This window comes from Fukomys damarensis, unplaced genomic scaffold (genome assembly GCF_012274545.1).
Source record: "Fukomys damarensis isolate Sample0158 unplaced genomic scaffold, DMR_v1.0_HiC HiC_scaffold_25, whole genome shotgun sequence".
NCBI lineage: Eukaryota > Metazoa > Chordata > Mammalia > Rodentia > Bathyergidae > Fukomys > Fukomys damarensis.
The window spans coordinates 11,217,462-11,230,269 of NW_022900937.1; the positions used below are offsets into that span (position 1 = coordinate 11,217,462).

Sequence of the window (12,808 nt, forward strand, 5' to 3'; positions counted from 1 at the left end):
AAAAAAAAAAAAAAAAAAAAAAAAAAACTAACAAAATATCTAGCTGTGTTATTTGGCTGTGCTGTATTACCCTAAACAAATCCTTTTAATATTGATTCGCTTTAAATTAGAGATAATAAGAATTAGCAATGCTTTAGTGAAAATAAAAGCACCCTGAAAGTAACACAATAATCTATGCCAACATTTTTATAAACTATAAAATTAAAATGAAAGGTTTCTTATGCACTAATATGGGTATGAAAAAAGAATCCTTTGGAACGTGCATGGTTTGTGATTAATTTTGCTTGAAGTTACAAAGATCCTCTACATCTGAGAATTTTTAAGATACAAGTGCCAAAATCCTAAGCAGCTGAATTCATATAACTACATACACTCAGCCAAGTACTCTCTTGTCATAGGAGTTTAGAAAATTGTTTTCATCTCTTTAGAAAAACACGTTATTTTCATTGTCTTAATTTTAATTGTTTTGCAGATGTACACCTTTGCCAAATATAATTAGAATGTATGTTTAAAATATGACTGGTTCATTATAGATCAATTATATCTTAATAAAGTTATATAAAGACTCATCTGAAAGAAAATTTAATACTGAAGATTATATCTTGGAAGATTCACCAGTCTTTTGTTTTTGTTTTTTGGGTTTTTTGGTACCAGGGATCGAACACGGGCCCTTGTGCTTGTGAGGCAGGCAGTGGAACCACTGAGCTAAATCCCTGGCCCTTTCTCATCGGTCTTTTGGATTCTTCTCTGCACTTTCTTTCCTGGAAATCTCTAGAGGGAAAGAATTTGGCATACTTATCTCAGGCTGCGCTGCTTCTAACAGGGATGAAGACCTCACTTCTGGTCACTGGGCAGGTGTGAAGGTGAAAAGTAGCAGCTGCTGACCCTGCCAGGCCCAGGACGGCACTGTGGGCAGAACTAGCCACTGCTGTCTGTGGAAGCCCACTCCTAGCTGCTCAGTCTCTTTCTCTGAGAACTCAGCATCCCAGAGAAATGAAGAAATAAGGCCAGACAAGCAAAAGAAGAGTGGGTGAGGACTGGGATGGGAGATGGAATAGCAGGGGAATCCCCAGCCCTCCCAACACACAAACTTGCATCCTTCTGGGAACCTGGCCTTTGGCTACAGGGCGCCATATTACTGAAAGCCGTTTTCATCCAACGCAGATATTTCTAGATGAATAAACCATTTTAGGTACAATACCCGGACAGCAAAGATGGGAAGTTTGCAGAATAACAGGAAGTTTAGAAAGGAATGCTAAGGAGAAATCAACCCTGCCCAAATGGAGGCCTTTCTCACCAGCTGCATACAACAATCTCTTCCTTTGCATAAAGGCTCTGACTTTTACACAGAGTATATTCCTCCCGATGAGTAACGTTCAGGTAGCACTTTTGTTGTCTGATGGGTTTGGTGAGGGGGTGAGAAGTCCTTGCAGTGGTTCCCAGGGTTGTCTGCAAGCACTTGACATTTGGTTCTCATCCCCACAGATTTGACTGAATGATCTGGGCTGTGGTCTTGGGTTCAGTGATTTTTAAAAAATCCGCTGTGACATGATTCTAACTTGTAGCCGATTGAACACCAGAATCCTCTGGGAGAGTGGTAACCATGGAGCTGTGGGGACCTTGTAGAACCCTCAGGACTCAGGCAGTGTCTCTTGCATATATCCCTTGACCCCTCGGGGCTAAGACCTCCAGAAAGCTACCTTCCTCCACACTGGCTATCAACTGGACTACAAGATACAGTGGACCCTTGACTTATGAACTCAATTCACTCACAAGGGTGGTTGCAACTTGAGTTGGTCAACTGGAGGCTCAGGCTCCTCTATACAGCCTTCAAAGTCTCTCTCCTGTACAGAGGCAGATCTCAGTGTCCTTAGAGAGACATTGGCCCAGGATTTCTCAGTGAACCCCACACAAGAAAGGACATTGGAATGTTCCTTCCAGAATTCTCTAAGGGTTAAATCTGTATCTCAGACCATCTGGAAGCACAAGCAGCTGGCATTTAGGTTGTAACTCAAATCTCTTTTGTTCTGATTCTATGGGTGGGGGAACATCCCGGGCCCTGGAGTTGTCTTTAAATTTCTTTCTCCACGTGATTTTCATGTGCAGCTCAGAAACAAAAACAAAAAGGTTAATTTTAAGAGTCTATCTGCTTTAAGATGTTGGCAAAATACCGACACTTAAATTTATGACAGGAACACCATTGTTAACGTGAAAAATATATCATGTCTCTGTGCAGCCCTCTGTAGAGAATGGATCTTAAGGAAAAGCCTTTGGTTTGCTGAACGAATGGCAAAGACACAGGAAAAATACATTTTAAAAGAGCACAGAGCTTCTAAGGGAAAGGATCCTGGCACTGGATGCAATCAGGAAAGAGAGAAAAGGGAATGATAAGGGGGAAACATAGGTCATGGGGGAGAAATGCAGGCAGAGGACCTAAAGGTTTGGTGTGTAGGACTATACAATCTCCTTCTCTGGTGTCCTTGAGAATCCGTCAACAAAGACCTAGTCCAAATAGCATAAGGCCTCATATTTGCAATGGGTTTAGTTTGTTTGCTGTGTGAGTCCCACACTTGATGGGGACACATAACAACCCCACACAGGAAGCTCTGTCACCTTCCACATATCACATGAGGAAACCCAGGCTTCCAGAAGGTCAGTAATTCGCCCCAAGTCTTGCAGCTGCCACAGCGGAGCCACAACTGGAATATGGGTTGTGTGAGTTCAAACTCAGGTTCTGACTTGCCTGGTTGGGGATCCTGGGGCCCTGTGACCCTAAAACTAAAGACCTGATTTGCAGAAGAAAATAAAAGGCCTCAAGAAAGAGAGAATAAGGACTCCTAACAGGAGGAGGGTGTCTGCCTTCACTAGGGCCACACTCCAGGACTGCACCTGAACCCCCAAGAAAAGAGAAGGGCCAGGGTGGAGAGAGTCAGAAATAAAGTACAGGAGCATTTTCTCCAGGAAGCTCTCCATGGGGCTGGGGTACAAAACAGACAGCCCTGCCTTGGGACTCAAATGACAGAGAAACACAAAGCAATAAACCAAGCAGGGGCCTCCCTACTTTGGCAGAAAACATAACTTCAAGAGCTCTGAGGAACATAGCACTCATTCAGCAGTGCATTTATTTATTACTTCTTGTATGCACGGTGTTGAGAGTTCAGTGATGAGCACGAAAAGGGGTCTCCGCCTAGGAGGTGAAGTCAGATTCCTATGCTCAGTTCACTCAGAACATTGTGTGGTCAGCCGCACATCTTAAGCTTCACTCATCACACCAGTGAAAAATCGTTTCCAGCATTACCACATTCCAAACCTTCTGGACACAAGACAAGAAAAGTATCCTTAAGATTAAAACAGCAAGTCAACGGCCTGGAAGAACTTTCTCTAGTAGTTCCTTTGGAATGCACACAGTGTAATACAATCCACAGATCAACAGCCTTATTACAAATAAAGAGCTTCAAGGGTTATTTCTTCAAGTGCTCTTAACAGAAGTTTATGTGTCACACGAAAGAGCAATTCAGCAAAGCAGGTCCATGACAGCCTGTTTATGAGGTCATATCCAGACACTGGCTTCACCTTAAGAGATGCTGAAACAGTAATTTCAAATGTGGAGGTAGCCAGGGTGTTGAGGTTCCTTGGGAGAATCTGGAGAGATCTGTGGAGCATTGTCCAGGAGGAAATGCCGTTTGATACAACTTCAGGAAATGCTGCTGTCTAGGACTCCAGTGCCCCGTAATACGAAGCCCAATGACAGACCTGTTAGGGTTTGTGGGGCCCAAGTAGAGAGCCCCCAGCATAGAGGGATGAATGGAGGGCACACCTGGGGCTGTCCTTCATGTTTTCTCTCAGTGAGGCTATAGAACAGAGCAGGGAAGCCCTGAGTTTGAGGTAAAACTTGTGACAAGTAGTTGAAGAAGCACCCTAGACCCATGACATTCACAATGACCTCTATCCCTGCAACCGGATTCCGCATCCCCTTAGTGTGGCATCTTCAGCTGGCTCTGACGAGGAATCGTCTTAGATAACATGTTACACCAAGATCCAGGTGACTTACAACCCCAGATCTTCCAGAGGCTATTCGCACTTCAAAAGTGGCTGCCTGTGTTACCTAGATGATGCTATTTCAGAATGAAGGGGTTCAGGATACACTACCGCCCAAAGGTAGCACCTTGTACGAATACTTCAAGCTGAACGAATTTGAGAGGTGGCAAGTACAGGAAGGAATTCTGACCTTCCCAGAAGCAGGTCGTAACCCCCTCATGGGAAAGTCATCCGCATTACACCCAGAAGTATCCTTCTCCCGGAAGATGAAAGGTACAGAGAGGAATCCAAGCAAACAGGCCTGTCTGAATCTCTGCCAGTTCATGAGACTGAGCTTGGTCTCCTTTGTCCTACCACGCCTCTCCACAACTTGCCACTCTGTCAAACCTACCCTACAAATAGGTTTAAGCACTTCCTTGAGTCCTTATTTCCTTATGAAGTCTCCTTTACCATCTAAAAATTAAATAAATAAATTTGTATGCTTTTCTCTTGTTAATATGTCTTTCATTACAAGGGGCCCAGCCAATAGACCCAATAGACCCCAAAGAGGTGAAGGAAATAATATTTTTGACACAGGAAGATAAAGAATTTTAGAGGGGAAAAAGATAGGAAATACTTAGTAAGCACCTACATATTCATGTGCTTTTCCCCAAAAACTGGCGAGCTGGCTATTATTGTTTAACTTTTTACGGAGAAGGAAGCTGATGCTTAAAAGACACAGTAGCTCGATGTCACAGAGCAGGGTTGTCAACTTGGGCACATGGCAGAATTGCCTGGCGAGCTTCAGTGACACAGACCCCACTCCAGAAACTCAAGGCTGGGCTTTGGCATTTGTCAGAGATCCTCTAGGAGCTCCACCTTGGAGACAGTTTGAGGACCACTGTTCAGATGTTAGCTGTGCCAGCTGTTACTCTCCACAAAGATATCCCATGGGCACACATTTGTGTGGTCATAACAGTAGTGTAGATTTTGAACAGGTTCCCTATTAGCATAAGCCCGCATCTTACCCACCTCCTTACCACTGCTGTTCAGCCCCACCAAGACCTCTCATCCCAGCACCTAAAGAGCTGAAAGCCCCTGCCTGGGCCTCCCCCTGCTAGAGAGGTTAGTAGATATCTTGAGGAGCATCTCTGGCACTATCAGTGCTCATTTCCTTTGCATAATACTTTAGCACATGTGGACGGAGTCGGAAAGAAATTGGAAGCCAACAGTTGTTCCGAGCATAAGTTACTCAGAGCTGCAGACCCCTACCCTATCTGTCCTCCACACTGACACTAACAGGTAGCACCAACAGCACGTCGGGACTTTGCTCAGACTTTGCAAAAGATAGATCAGGACTTTGAAGTCGAAGCAAGTTTTATTCCCAACCATACTAAGTCTGTAGTCAGGCGGATCCCTTGAGCTGTGCAGAGAGACCCCAAGAAAAATAAGAAAGGAAGAAAACGAAAACACTGAGAAAATGATTTTACATTTCCCAGCCACTTCCATCATCTTGTAAAATGAAGAGAGGCCCAACCAGTCTGAGGTTTGAGCTACGAATTCCTGTCCCTTTGAGGCAAAGAGCGGGGCATTGCAGCTTTTCATCACTAACCAGAGTAAACTACATCAAATCGGATAATCAGCTACGCGGGAGGACATGCTGAGAGCATCTGGCCCCTGAGCAGCTGGTCGGAGAGAAAGTAAGCCTGAGCTGAGTATCCCTCAACTGAAACGCTTTGGGATCCAAGGTGTTTTGGATTTTGTAACATTTGCATGTAGATAATGAGGCATCTTGGGAACGGGACCCAAGTCTAAACACAAAATTCATTTATGTTTCATGTGTGCCTTATATCCTTAGCCCAGAGGTGATTTTCTACATTATTTCAGCACGCCTGTTTTGACTTCAGCCTACCAATGTGGGGTTATATGTGGAATTTTTCCACTGTGTGTCATATCAATGCTCCAAAATTTCAGATTTAGGAGCATTTATGATTTCAGATTTTTGTAGTTTAATCTGTGTAGTAGAAAAGGAACACAACATGCTTCACTGAGTTCAACCTATTTTACAATTAATTGCAGAATCATATCAGCAGTGATAAAGTTCTTTCTCTCAGACAAGGCACCTACTTCACCTTTCTGTTGCTTCCCCAAGTTTATTGTCTGCAGACAATATTGTCTCATTCAATTAGCAAGCATTCCTTGAGCAGCTACTATTTACCAGGAGCTCCCGCTAGGAGCAAGGCTGAGTAAGACATGCTGTTGGTTCTCAGGAGCCCACACAGGAGACAGACGTGCAAACAAATAATTATAACATGCTCTGAGAAAGCTGTAAAAGTCAGATCCACAACGCAAGGGGGTTTGGGGCAAAGACTAATTAGTTTGGCTGGCAGGTTGGGAAAGATCTCACGAGCAGGTGGCACCTGATGTAACACTGCAGGTGGGTGGGTCCAGAGGATCCCGATGGCTTCTTCCAACTCCATCTTCAGATTCTAAATGAAGACAGAGTGCAGTGGAGGCACATGGCGTGAACAGTCCTGTCCAGAGCACACTTGTCCTTGAACCACTCAGCCCCACAGCACAGCCCGTCAAGGCTGGTTGAGTAAAACCTGCTGATTCTCAAAGGTATAAGGCCAAGGTGTGACTCAGAGTCAGCCACCACCTGGAAGCGCCTGCCTTCATTGAGAAAGTGCTGACTCCTTTCACTGTGAATCACGCATTTCCCAGAAGCATCTGGGTCTCTGAAACTTCCCTTAGGAAATTCCCAAATGCACTCATGAACTCTTTTTAATGGCACAATTTGTGGACACGTTTGTCTCGATCAAATGTTCCAGTGAAGAGAAGTCTTTCCCATGAAAGGTTTGGTAGAATTTCATTTCTTCACCTCCTCTCTTGCTGCTTCTTTTACGGGCAAGGTTGGAGTGAGGGGTTTTTGTAAATAATACTTCTGATATTCCTATACAGAGGCTGGAAGAGGCCTGTCATCTCCTCTGGGAAATGAGTGGAGTTACTGAGTACTCCTCTCTTAAAAAAAAAAAAATATTTTCAAGTTCACAGTCTGGAAGTCTGGAAGCTGACAGGGTGGGGCAGGGAGAGAAGGAGGCATTCAAAATGCAAACTAGGAACAGACTGGGGTAAAAGAAATAAGAAATGAGTCCATCCGCTCTGACTCCTCTCCTTCCCATCAGCCATCTGTGCAGGCAGGGGTCTCCCGGGTGTGCTCAGTGGGTGAGTGTGTCTGGCTGTCTTTTTACTGAGCATCTGCAGGGCCCAAGGACAGGAGGAGAAGAACCAGACTGTGAAGATGAACAACAAGGTTCTTGGAGGAGTGTCACTGTATTTATAGACATGTGCGTTGATTTTATTGTTTTCAGTTGTGAGCAAAGCATGGGGGCAGGGCTGAGTGTGGACAAGGCCAGTGCTGTCCCTAGAGCAGAGCCCAGGATTAGGGGAAGGGCCTCAAGGAGACTCTGCACCTGAGCAGAGCAGGGACAGGGGTGCCCCCACTCTGGGCAGGAAGGATGCACTGGAGAGCAGCAAGGTGTTTGGACACTCCCTGCTGACCAGTGCCTTGAGACGGTCACCTCCCCTCCCCTGGAGACCAGAGCATCTATAGCATAAAGGCAGCTCCCAATATGGCAGGGTCATGAAGGTGTCCACCATGCTACATGAGGTCCAGGAGTCTGAGAAAGACAGTTCAGTGACTGAAAGATCTTACACAACAGGAAGTCAAGTCACCGGGGTTCCCAGCCCACCGTGTCACAGGGCTGGCCATTCGATCACCAAGGACAGACAGCTCACTCTCACCAGGCCTCTCTCCTACTGTAACCTCAGCAATGTGGATTCCATCATCTCTGAGTTTCCTCTTTGGTCCTTCTAGCGGCCTCCCGTGGCTGTCTCCTGAGGCTCTCCTGGGAATCTGGGTGACTAATGTGGTTTCCCAGAGAAGGTAACGAATGCCATGGCTTGGAGAAGCGGAGGGTCCCTGCTGTACCTGAGTGAGTAACCAACTAGTGTACAGTTTTCACCATGTTCCCAGGCCCCGCCACTCAGGCTCACCAAGAGACTGAGGAGCTATCTTTCCTGGTCCTCACAGGCTGTTCTGACAGCTCCTCTACCATTCTACCTTCTCTTTCTTACCTTCCACACACTTGTCCAGCACTGTGAATGCCCTCCTGACCCAGCTACTCACAGTCTCATTGGGGACAAAGAGGCTGTTACAGGTAGAATGGGTCCCACCAAAGTCATACGCTCAAGCCTAACCCCACTACGTCAGAACATGAACTTATGCGGAAACAGGGTCCTTGTGGATATGATTAGCCAAGATGAGGTCATGGAGCAGGCTCTGATCCAACATGACTGAAGTCCAGGTGAAAAAGTTCCTGTGGACCCTCGCTGGCCAAGGAAGCCATGTACGTCTATACACAGGGAGGAGACAGGAATGGCCCTCAGAAAACCAACCATGCCCCTGCTTCTGGCTTTCAGAACCAGAGGCAGTAAACTCTGCTGTGTGAGCCACCCGGTCTGGGAGCTCTGTTTTATCAGCGCTAGGAAACTCATAAAGATGTGGGCCTGAAACTCAACCCACAGGCAAGACGGGTCCTGGCAGAGGATTCATTTGGAAAGGAAACCACTAACCCTTTGTGGACTGAAACCCTATTTACTCCACAGAGAGTAAAAGGACGAATATCCAGAGTCACAGCTGAGACGCCAGGGTCTGAAGACATGGGCAGAGAAGCTTCAGACCCTGTCAGAACCAGGCAGAGGACATTGCTGTGCCACAACAGCCCTCTCAGTAAACAGAGACCTGAGAGAGAAGTGTCCTTGTCTCAGCTTTGCTGTGACCTTGAGAGGGTCAGACCAGCAGGTTCACTTGATTTCACTATGTGACGCCCTGATGCCTCCTCAGATGCAAGTACCACGCCCACAGACTTCCAAGTTTCCAGTGCCATGGGCCAAATAAACCTGTGTTCATAATATTGTCTGATCTCTTATATTTTGTTATAGAGAAAATATATGGGGCTGGAGGGCAAAGGGATTGAAAGACGAAACTTCAAATGAGTAGACACAGACCAAATGCAGGCCACCAGAGAATGAGGTTCCCGCTCTTACGAAACCATTTTTTTTTCTCTAATTCTTGCAGTAAAGCAGAAACAACACGCAAAATTTAGAAAATTAAAGTAAGTGTACAATTCACAGATATAAAACAAAGCCAGACACAAAATGGATCCACACTTTGTGAGCCCATTGCTATAAGGTTCAAGGAGAGGCAGATTTCTTTACAGAGGAAAAAGTAAAAACAGAGGTAGCCTCTTCCAGAAAGGTAGGCACTCAAAAAGTTCACAGGTTCTAGGGAGATAGTGATGCTCTGTGCTGTGATAGGGATGCAAGAAACACAAACATATTCACTTATCAAAATTGGGCAGTTAAAAAAAACTGGACAGTTAAGATTTGTGAGCCAAGCTCACATCTGTAATCTCAGCACTCTGGAAGGCTGAGGCAGGAGGATGGCAAGTTCAAACCCAGCCTGCATACCTTAGAGACTTAGCAAGGCCTTGTCCCAAGTTTTTTTTAAAAAATACATAAGTAAAAAGGGCCAAGAATGTAGCTCAGTGTGATTTTCAACCCCCAGGACCACATATCAAAAAAATAAAAAGATTTATAAATTTTGGTTTGTAAATTTTACCCTCAAAATATATAAAGAAGTGTAAAAATATTTATCATACAAAAATTACACCAACCAAAGATAACCTACTGAAACTTTTTTCACCACATATGGCCTGTTTTCTCTGGTAAAGTTTATACAGCTGAAATCATGCAGTATGTATAATTTTGTTTCCTCTCTCCTTTGTAACTTTATGTGACAAGAACACTTGTCCATATCATTGATGCTGTAGGCAACATCATTTTAAAATATTTATCATACAAAAATTACACCAACCAAAGATAACCTACTGAAACTTTTTTCACCACATATGGCCTGTTTTCTCTGGTAAAGTTTATACAGCTGAAATCATGCAGTATGTATAATTTTGTTTCCTCTCTCCTTTGTAACTTTATGTGACAAGAACACTTGTCCATATCATTGATGCTGTAGGCAACATCATTTTAAAGTAATTGCCTGGCATCCTGATGCCCAGTTGTCCTCTAATTCACTCACGGCTTCCACCGTATTAGGCATTTAGGTAACTCTGTGATTAACGCCCATGTCCATCCATCTGTGTCTGCCTTTCTGATTATTTTCTCTAGAAGTTTCCCAGAAGAGGAATTACTGGCTATAGAGTATGCATATCTTAAGGCTTTTTGATGCCTGTTGCCAAATTGCTTTCGCTTCATAGCCACCAATCTCTCCTCCCCACGCCCTCCCCAGCCGTGAGCAGTTGTCGTCTTGATCTAACACGAAGCAGCCGGGGAAAATGGTGTTTTTATTGTTGTGATTTGCATTTCTGTGATGACTGCTAACGCAGGACAGCCTTTCCTCATCTGTGAGCCATTTTTATTTCCCTGTCTGCGAACTACCTGTACACAGCCATAACTTCCCATAGTATGCATAGTTTTGGTGTTTTCTTATTAGAATAAAAATGCTTTAAAGACAGTGGCTGTTAACCCCTCCACCATGTGTGTCATGCTTATTCCTAGTATTTCACTTTGTTCCTCCTTTTCACTCTCTACAGTGGTGTCTAACTTGTGTCAACCATACTTTCATCGAGTCAGAACCACTTTCTTTGCTTTCTTTGTCAGTGCTTCCTGCTTGGTGAGTCAACGTGGGCTATTTTCAGGGGCTGACCATGAGTTATGGGCTGGAGCTCAGAAGCCCACGGTGTCACCGCGAGATCAAAAAAGAAGGCCTAGGAGCGCAGACCTGTCTTGGGAGTAGGGGAGAGACAAGGCGGGATGTGTGGGGAGAGGACGGGACGGCAGGGCTCCCCCTACAGGGGAGTTCGCGGTAGGTGCGGTGAGGCCTGTAGGCCTGTAGGCCCTCGAGCTAGTGTATGCCTCGCGCAACTTCTGTTCACCTGTGGTTGTTGAGCCCTTGGGTCGTCCCCGTTGCAGCTAAGTTGTGCTGTGAATGAAAAACACAGCCAGAACGCCAGTACCTCCTGTAGGAAAATGTCAAATGCTCTTTATGTTAATTGCATGTTAAATGATGACACTTTGGCTATCTTGAGTTAAATAGAATATATTACTAAAATTAATATTACCTGGATGTAATAAATGTGGCTACTTGAAAATGTAAAATACCATGAGTGACTCACAATCTATTTCTCTACCGGGCAGCTGTGGGACAGTATCAGAAACCAGCTTTCAAGGGAAGATCCTGCTGTCTGCACGCTGAGGACCCCAACAGTGAGGGTCTATACTGTGGCAGACACAGAGCTGCTGCAGGCACTTTGATCTGTGTTCTTTGTGAGTTGATTCACAATAACCCATGAGTTATGTCGTTCCCATTGTAGAAACGAGGAGAATAAGATGAGACCTTAATGTGAACAAAACACAGGGCCAGGACATTTGTTTTTGGTCTCATGCTCTCTCTAGCTCATGACATTTAACCTCTCTGAACCCCAGCTTCTTCGTGTTTAAATTGTGCGTGTCAGAAGTTGAGCTCTCTAGAAAGCAGACTCTGAGAGGATTAGCATGTGGGAAGAATAACAATGATGCTTACACGACAGGGCTATTCCGGTAAAAGGAGGGTATTGTTTAAAGTAAGACATAATGAGAAATGTATGTTTTATAAACATATATCTCATTAATATATATATACTAGAATATATATGTATATTCCGTTAATATAAGGAGCACAGAAGAATATAAAATTAGAAAGTTGCTTATCCCAATATTATTATTCTTGTGTTACATGTAAGAGTGAACTATTATATCCACCATGTTTAATAATGGGATGCCAAATGTTTTCAAGAAAGATAACATCATGGAGAGAATGATGTTCAAAGAAAAATAAGCTGGTTTCTGTGCATGAAATGGCTTTTAATTAGAGTTACAAAGCAGAGAGACTGATAGAGTTCAGGTGTGGTTCAAGCTCGAGGTGATAGAAACCTGAACCTAGGTCATGGAAATGAAGGAGAGACAATGCTAAAATAGTCTCAAGGTAAAATGAACAGAAAGTGGGGACTCATTATATGGAGGAAGACTGAGATTTCCAAACTGAGTAGCAGGAATTTAGAAGTACTCCTTATAAAGACAGGTAAATCACAAAAAGCACTTTTTAAAGGGCCACAGATTATATCCCTATGAGCAGCACAGAGGTGCCACCATTGCATCAGCATGGAAGCAGCTGACAGAGGCAAAAGTATCTCCTGCAAACGCAAAGTAACCTCTCACCGAATTTGCTGCTAAAAACCAGTGCTCACAACAGCCCAAAATGCTATCCTAGGAGTAATCTTCTTTAATTTATACCATTCCTTTTCCAGAAAGAATTAAGGTCGAGCCACAAAATTTGTAAAACCTGTCAAAAGAAGACAAATCAATAGTAGGCAAGAAAGAATGAGGCAAAGGGGAAATGACAGCGGGAACATAAACAGCCGGGAATGCGAATGTATGAAAACGTCTGCCAAAGGCTTCTCCTCCTTGCCAAAGACCGACTCCAAGCCTTTCGGATTCCAAGACTGAAAAGATGTGAAAAGAACGTGGTAAGTCAGAGAAAACCTGTGGGGTGGATTTGGGGTGGGTGTGGAAGGAGCCGGAGAATAGAAAGATGAGGTGTCTCGTGATAGTTTTTTTAACTAAAGCTGACTCATCTTCCGATGAGGGTGCTGTGGTGCTGTGGACTCAGCATACG

The 12,808-nt window shown here is 44.4% G+C and overlaps 1 long non-coding RNA gene across 1 annotated transcript; it reads left to right on the plus strand.

The window, feature by feature from the left end:
- The first annotated feature begins 11,040 nt into the window (after positions 1 to 11,040).
- Positions 11,041 to 12,534, plus strand: LOC109118585. The gene is made up of 3 exons (XR_002025945.2): positions 11,041 to 11,116; positions 11,293 to 11,361; positions 12,441 to 12,534. It is a non-coding gene; the product is annotated as an uncharacterized LOC109118585 (long non-coding RNA).
- Positions 12,535 to 12,808: the final 274 nt, after the last annotated feature.